The 8,508-nt window shown below is 45.9% G+C and overlaps 1 long non-coding RNA gene across 2 annotated transcripts; it reads left to right on the forward strand.

Moving 5' to 3' along the window:
* The first annotated feature begins 1,325 nt into the window (after positions 1–1,325).
* Positions 1,326–3,902, forward strand: LOC135376541 (uncharacterized). 2 transcript variants are annotated; one of them, XR_010417734.1, is made up of 6 exons: positions 1,326–1,764; positions 1,875–2,028; positions 2,445–2,503; positions 2,731–2,896; positions 3,342–3,458; positions 3,824–3,902. It is a non-coding gene; the product is annotated as an uncharacterized LOC135376541 (long non-coding RNA). The 2 variants fall into 2 exon arrangements; XR_010417733.1 differs by lacking the exon at positions 2,445–2,503.
* The last annotated feature ends 4,606 nt before the right edge of the window (positions 3,903–8,508 follow it).

The raw sequence follows: 8,508 nt of genomic DNA on the forward strand, positions 1-8,508 counted from the left end.
GCGCTGTCGCATTTTCAAATACAGTGACTAAGAAGAGAGTGTTCGTAACGACAAAAGTATTTCCCGTGACTGTGTGACCTACGGTGCATCGCCAGAATGAGAAGAAGATGCTCATCTGTGAAACGCACGCACTCGTGGACTTCGCTCGCCTCCAGAAGTAGACAGTATGTGTTCTTTGCAAGTTTGAACTTGGTTTGGTTGCTGTCTATTCAAGGAACGAAACGTCCTGTACGCACGGTGAATATATGAGTCAAGCATTTGAGTTTATACGTTGCATCAATAAATACGTATTTCGCCTATCAAAAATGTCTTAGTTATTTTGGAATAACGGGCGCAAGGTATGAATTGAAAACCAGTAGAAGTCAATGGCAGCCAGGGCCGGCCGAAAGCCGAGCCAAACTGAGAGGTTGCTGATTGGTTGGCTGCTAGGCATCACGACGCATTTTCATTGGTCGTATGTCCAGTGTTGCCTGAATTATCTCAAACTATGGGCTCTATGGGGAGCTGTGGAGGCCTGATATCGCCGCGGGCGCGATCCCGTGTTTTCAAATCACGCGCGTTTCCTGTTATTTCGCGGGGGAGGAGGTGTCTGGGCATGCGCACTGGATCTGCATGGCCTCCAGCAACCGGCACATGTGTGAGGAACGCAAGCGTGCCCCGACTGTCAAAATCGTCAAAGCCAAAGCTGTGCCTCACTCGTGGGCTTTCGCAATAAGATTTCGGTATGTGAACTCTTATTATGTCCTTTATGCTGTCAGCTTTTTGGAATAAAGGGAAATATGCGCCGCCGTTGTGTGTTACCAAATACGTTGTGAATGGCGCCTTCTTCAACGGAATGTTGTCGCCTTCCGCTGTGTTCTCACTTGTAACACTGTCGATGTCGTAGCCATGCATGTTCTTAAAACTTTCTTCTCAAACCACTAAAATGAGCAGTGTGTAACATTCTGGAACTAGTGGATGGGTGTGCGTTCATTCTCGTGGACATTTGAAATCGGCCGGGGTTCACCAACGCCGGTTAACGAGATTGAACGCTCAACCGAGATTGAGTACCCTTACACCTTTTTATTAATAATGTTAATTCGGGACGCAAGATTTATTTTAAATGCTTGTCAGTGCTGTCGAAAGAGAGTTGAATCGCACTTCCAAGTCGAGGGACCCTTGATTTAGTTTAACCGACGTTGATCGAATGAGGCCATTGTGTACAGCCGTCGTTCATATAGTTTTAAGTGTTTGCACTATTTATGAGGCAAATATCACCGCTCTATACAGAATGCATGAAACAAACATGTGGATTAAACAGCAGCAGAAATACTGGTAAAAGAGTTGCCGAGACGTATTTTTCCTTGTTCCGTATACGCTTGAGTATATCTTCGTTGTTAGCACCAAAAGCGTTCGACGACATCGCCTGATATGAACGGGTATCAAGTTACGGCACCGCACTGATGGCACACCAGCAAGCAGAGCCCGCTTTGAATGGGAAGAATAACGTTTGCGCGTCTCTGAGTTTAACGAAAATCTGACGAAGGGCACGATATAATGTGACGCGTTTCGTTAGCTGAGCGGTGTTTGCATGAAGTGATAGTGTTGCAGCACAATACTTTTTTTTGCTACACAGCTTTTACTCTGACGCAGACAACACCTGTTCCTTTTCAGGCATATTCCTCTATACGCCCTTTTTTAATACTTTCGTGGACTTATCTCTTTCTCTATTTTATTACCAAGCAGGGTCTGGGCGTATACAGACAAGAAGCAAGCAGCAAACGAGTATGTTCCCTTCTGTGAATGCAAGCTATCTCAAGTATACCTTTATGACTATCAAAGGCACTTCCAAATACATTCATCTATGCATAACGTATCTGTGTCATTTACCCAAGGAGACTGGAATGGAAGCCGCAAACAAGAAAGTTGCTGCAGCCCATATAGGGCTCCAGTGATGAACATGGCTGCCCAGGAAAACATATCTTTGTGTTGAAGCCGGTCTGTGCATATTTTAATGAAGACTATGAGGTCTGCACCTCGTTCCACACTGTAAGTTCTCATGCACCGTCTTGATTCTGAGAGTTCTGTGATAATATGATCATTGACACATTTCTTGGTGACACACATGAAAACGAAAATGTCAAAGATCAAAGTAATATGATTGATGTCTGAAGGTTGTGTCAGGGCGGGGTGAATGAACTTTAATTCAGACACGCAGTTCTAAAGGCAGCAACTAGGCAATCACAGGCGATTTTCTCCATTGTCTCTGTTTCCGGTCCATCATTGATACGGCAAAGTGCAGAGAAAAATTTTGCAAGGAGTAACGAGCGCACAATGCTTTATGGTTATTTTTTTATTATATATTTTGTTTGTGTTTAATCTTGCATATTTTCTTGTGTCTGATGATTATTATATGAGAGTTCAACTGTTTGCATTACTGAGTGAGGTATCCAATCTTTCTTTAGCACAAAGCTGGCCAGACAGCTGTGGAGTGAGGGCCCCCAACACCATGCCTCTGCTATTGGTATGAGGCTGGCTATATGGCTTCCATTTCTTGGAAGTTTTGTTTTACTGCTATTGGCACCTTGCAGTGGTCATTTCTTCTTCTTTGTGTAAAACATATTTCTGTTTTGTGCAACTGAAAGAAAGTATGCTGTCACAAAACAAGGATCTGTGCTGCAGCTGCAACATGGGCTCTCAAAGCATTTGCAGTCACTGCAATAGATTTATGTACATCTATCTCTCTTATAGGGTCATCACTACTACACTTCTCAGGCATTGTTCTTCCCTTGGACAATGACAAAACGCTAACTGCAAGGAGCGTGGAGAAAGGATTGGCGCTTCAGCTCGGAGTGTATTTAAACTACGATGTGCAGTGCCTGCCACCAACGTTTCTTATGTTACAATCCATGCAATGGTATGCGTTCTCATGTATTACACTCATCGTATCATAAATCGTTATCACGTAGTCGACAACTACTCCGCTGTATTCGTCCTTGTATTGTTCATTCTTACCGTGGGGTGAGAATAAGTTTCACGGTCGTGTGTTTCAAATGTTTCTTTCTTTCTTTTTTTTTTTTGTCTTTCTATTCCTTGGTTTCACAGATACCGAAAAACCTGCTGCTGCTCTAGGCAACGTGGTGTTATTGGCAAACTTGGTTGTGATACATTGACTTGTGGACAGCTAGGTTTGCAAATTTTATTGTGCCAGTTCCTGGTGGCAGAAGAAAATTAGTGGCCTTCTCTAATTCATGAACAGATGGCCGACCTGCACATGAAGCTTTGAAGGCAGTTCAGCACCTGAGATGCTATAGCATGAAAAATTATGATTGTTGAAAAATGCCCTCCTTTTTATTTCACAGCTATTTTGGACACATCAGCACTGAAAGAGGAACAAAGCACCCCAATGGTAATCAAGCTTAAGTAGCATACCTGTTTGCGTTCTGTCACTCATCTGCGAACTGGGGTAAAGTTGAAAGGTAGGTATCCCATTAGCCCTTTCTTAGTCTGCAATTTGGTGCTGATTATTTCTGTTTGGTCCACATTTCCCAAAATGTCATACTTTTGACCGTTAACCATTGTGCTTTTGAGGCCCTATTTGTGAGTCTTGGTATTGTTCCTTGCATCTTCTGCATGTGTTTGTTAGGATAAGCTGAATACTACAGGGCACAACACAAATACTTCTGTGCTTTCACGTACTTTGTCCACGTATGTGCATTGTGCTTTTTAAAGTGCGCAGATTCAAACTGTGTGTTGAGCACTTCAGTTAATACATAAATATGTCTTGTCTTTTCGTATGCCTTACACTCAATGTTCTTAATTTCATGTTTTGTTCTGATTTCAGGAGCCATTCCAAGCTGCTGTGCTGGAGAAAGCTACTGCACTGTACATTTCAGTGAATATATTGCTTTATGAACACATAACATGTGGTGTGGGTGTCTGATAATGATACAGGCCAAACACTATTTCATGAAATGATAGACAGTAATTTTTACAGGCTGGTGCATGTTTCTATAATACAGTATCCAATCATAATAATGATTAGCCATTAAACAACAAGAACACATCTTTTAGCTCGGGTTAACACGTAATGTAGGAATACAGCGGCATGTGAATTTCACGATTTTGTGTCATATATCTCGAAAAAACATTTCAGTCTTTTTCACTGTGTTCACAATTAATACAGCTGCCATGCATTTAGAGTTTTTTTTTTCTCAGGGAATATTGTTTGCAGTGCAGCTGGCACTTGTCTGTAAACTGCCTCACATCTTTCACATTTGTGCGCCTGTACAGTTGCAATATCATTTTTAGAACCACAAATTTAGAAAACGGAGAAGAAATGGAGGGGCCTGGCCCGCCCAGGGTATCCCTGGTGGGAATGAAATCTGCATAGGACTGATCCCCTTCCCACATGAGCAATTCGTCTGCATTGTCGTGCCCATCTAGGGGTTCGTCGTCGTCATCCGTTTCAGGTATTACGAAAGGAGGACTACTGACTCTGTCGTCGTCATCTGAAAGGACGACTGGGCTGTTACCGAGATTCTCTATTCTAGCTTCGTGCTCTCTTTCTACGGCCACGAGCATGGCATCGATGGGGTCGTACTGACATACGAGACAGCGCGGCACTGCGGTCAAACAAAATCAGTACGAGATTCCCCCTCACGAAACAATGCTCACTTTTCCATTCAGTTGAGGAACGCTTGAGATTGATGATGAGAGAGAGGATGGGATGAGTCCCTGTGTGTGTTCAGTGTGATGCGGTGACAGCGGCTATTGGTTCCTGAAAAACAATGTCATACATAGAATACACTCTCACAGCAGAGACGGTCAACTTACATTCTGCTCCACGAAACGCCTCGCGTCGTGGATGGATGCCCCTTGTGGGCTTTCGATCAATCGTCGTAGAACCAGCGCACCTTTTATAGTCGCTACACCGCTCTCCTCCTCGTCCTCGCATTGCGACGGTGTCGTCTGTACTTTGACCACCCCGCCTTCCGTCTTTCGCGCCTTTTTGCGATGTCGCATATGACAATGATAATACCATCGACGTTGAATAAAACATTACACTATTTTCTAGCTAACACTCTGGGCCGACTTGTATATGATGACGAGAAGACCCAGAGTGGGATTCGAACCCAGGATCCTTCTACACTGGGCGCGACACACTAACCACCAGTCTAATTCGTGCTGCGTGACGTTTTTCGTATTGCGGGGTTCGTGTCTACACACGTCACAACATGTTCAAACACGTCCAAACATGTTCAGACACGTTCAATGACGTCATAGAGAGGGTGAGAGGAACGAGTGTGTCCAGGGGCGACTTCGCCGCCCGTGTCTGAACACGTCCAAACATGTTCAAACACGTCTTAACATGTTCAAACACGTTCAATGACGTCATAGAGAGTGAGAGGCAAAGCTTTACTATAAATGTCGAAGCGAATGGTCGATCGTCATTCCATCATGATCAGCTTGGTAGATCCTCGTAAGTAACACCCATGACGTCATCATCGCCGAAATGTTTGAAGGGTTTCATTTCCAGTGTACAACACTTTTGCTGCGCGTGAAGTCGGTTTTTTCCCGCCTCACATATTTCGGGAGATTGGCAGCGCCCGCTTCTTCTGCACCAATTGTGGTGGATTGTGGTCCAAAGGTACGCTTCCTCGTTATTTTTTTAATACGTTCTATAACCAGTCACATTTTTTTCAGAGCAAAAGCATTGGACGGACCGACTGATTCGCCCGTTTCTCGGTTGTCGGACGGTACCGTTCGACGTACGTTGCGAAGGACTTCGACTATTGAAGGAAGATGGAGAAGATGGACCATCAGTGTCACTCTGTGACTGAAGAAGATTGTACGTGTGTGTGTGTTTGAGTTAAAAAAACACGCGTTTCTCACACTCCTTTCGTTGCAGATTACGAATGGCTACTGACGGGAGATCTACCTCTGGTCCTAACCTTCAAGCCTCCCCCAAAGACCTTCTTTTTGCGAATCGGCGATCAACTGACTACCTGTCGCTGCGGTGGACTCTGGTCGAGAAACCCCAGCCATTGGTTAGACTCGAGCCTTCGTCCGTATTTGGGCTGCCTTCCCGGCTACGAAACCAAAGCTGGAGCCTAATTCGTGTGTAACGAGAAATAAAAAAAGGTTGTCTACTCTCATTCCGTCTCAGTCATGATGACGCCCGAGCAGAGGTTTGCCACCTTTGTGCAAACGCGAATGTATCGGGACTTGCTGCGATTACGCGATTATATTCACGGCGATAGCTGCGAGGGAGACTTTCGCTCGATTCTCAAGACGATACCCTTACGTCTGTTCACCGTCAGTGGGAAGATTGCAAAGAAAATGAAGCGTTTCGTAGATTACAAGCTCGAGCTGTTGGAAAAGTATAGACGAGGAGAGACAGTCGACCCGTGTCTCATCAACGCGGGTTTCAACCGGCCTATCGTCCGTCGCTACTGGCTTCTCCACACATCCCTCGACGTCACGGTGCAGACCGGCGACGACGAGCGTCGGGTCAGCACGTTGGAAGATCGTCTCGCAAGGGTCTTGTGTATGTCGTGAATAAATAAATAGTCTATTTTTTACGAAACGAGTTCGCTCACGAGGAGACGTTTTATTGTTTCGTCATTCTCTTCGAGGTTACAGGAAAACATGGATACACAACTTTTCAAGCTGTAGCGTTTCGACATGCGCGTGGCTACGTAGATACAAAAAAGCCCGCAGTAAGGCGAAAAAGGCGATTGAATACACTTGTCGTTATACTCGTCCACTACAGGTAAAGTCCTTCGAAGGTTTGCTTCGATGGGGGGAAGTCCGTAGCTGTCGAAAAACACGGTAGACCCGTCGTAGTTTTTCAGGTAGAGCACCCAGTGCTGCCCGCGTCTTCTTCGCTCTTCCGTATTGATGATTAAATAACCGGGCTTGCGTAAAACGAAGGCTTCGTTGGAAGCGCAAATGCCTCTCAGCATGGAGGAAGCGAGGGGGTTCAGGGACACGAGTTCCAAGATGTCGCTCTCGTACATCTTTTCTTATGGGAAGGTGACCGTACGGTCCTTGTCGACGTACATGAGCTTGGGACACTCGGAAATCAAGAGGACGGTGACCGCGTGTGGAAGGGCTTTAGCGAAGCGTAATTGCAGGCGAACGTTTCCTTTTCGCCACTCGTTCAAATGCGAAGGAGAAGAACACTTGTCCACGTCCAAGTTGAAGTAGAGAAGGAACCCGTTCGTTTTAAATCGCTCGTAGCTATACTTGAAATGTTTCTCTCCCAGTTCTTGCAAGAAGTTAAAGTAGGGAATTTTGACGAGGTCGTTCTGAAAGTCGTACTCGGCTCGCACTTGCTGGCCGTCCACGGAGAGCATCGAATGAGACAGGTCGTAATGACGGAATTTGTAGGGGTTCGATTGGATGTCGCCGAGAAAGTCGGACGTGGCGAGCAGGGCGACGCATAATTTGGAAGGCACCCTTTCGGGGTAAACGTTTTCAAAGTGAGCGTCCAAACTCCCGGCACTCAAGCTCCGCACCTTGGTTTCCAATCTGCGTAACACGTAGATGGCCGGCGTGGTCTGAAGCCGCCGCTCGTATTCCAAAAACAGGGAAGGTGCCAGCGTCACCTTTTTCAAGTGTAACGTCATTTCTTTAATGTCCACCTCGTAATTGTACGTTTTCTTGTCTTTGGGGACCGTTACGAGTTTAAATTCGTCGTTGTTTAACAGGAAAACGACGCGAATTTCGACGGCAGGTACCATCAGGCGCGGCTGTTGAAACAGGTCGGTATTGATCTGACCGACCAGGTTAAAGTATTTTCCACCCTTCGTCGCTTCGTAACGTTGTTTCGGACCGCGAGAAGAGACGTCGTAATCGTCCGTTAAATGTTCGTCGTCCTCGACATAAAGTCCAGCCGCGTGCACTGTTTCTTGAGCCATGGGCGTGGAATGAAGCACGACGTCCAAAATACTCCTGTAGGCGTACAACTCGTTGGAACTGACGAGCTTGTTGTTCGCATAAACGGTGACCGTCTTAAACATGCCGCTCAACAGGTGGTTTATTGGGAAAACGACATCTTTCTCGTCCATTTCTTCCCCGTCGTCGCGAACAATGCGCACGGTCAAAGACACGAAACTGCCGTAGAGATCCAAGTGTGCCCTTTGCAAATTTTGTATACAAAATTCGATCACGGAATTATTTACCCCGTTGACCGGATAAAAAAGTTGGTACGAAGTATCTTCCACGCCGTATTGAATGGAAGGGGGTTCGAATATCATCACGTCACTCGTAAGACAATGCGGTGACCGTTGCGTCTGTATTTTTGCTTTCGTTGACGTCATGGCGGAGCGCGCGCAGCGGATGTGTGACCTTCACGGCCTACCAAAGATATCTGCAGGTGCGTCGTGTGTCGGCGCCTTTTGTTGTCTTTTGCGGCGTTTCTTTCCATTGTTGTTGTTGTTTCCAGAGCCCTCCATGGAATCCAGCACGTCTCTCCCCGTTGCTATGGCCGTCTTTTTTACTGCGCGCGATATTCCTTCGCCA

The sequence above is a fragment of the Ornithodoros turicata genome, chromosome 1 (genome assembly GCF_037126465.1).
Source record: "Ornithodoros turicata isolate Travis chromosome 1, ASM3712646v1, whole genome shotgun sequence".
Lineage (NCBI taxonomy): Eukaryota > Metazoa > Arthropoda > Arachnida > Ixodida > Argasidae > Ornithodoros > Ornithodoros turicata.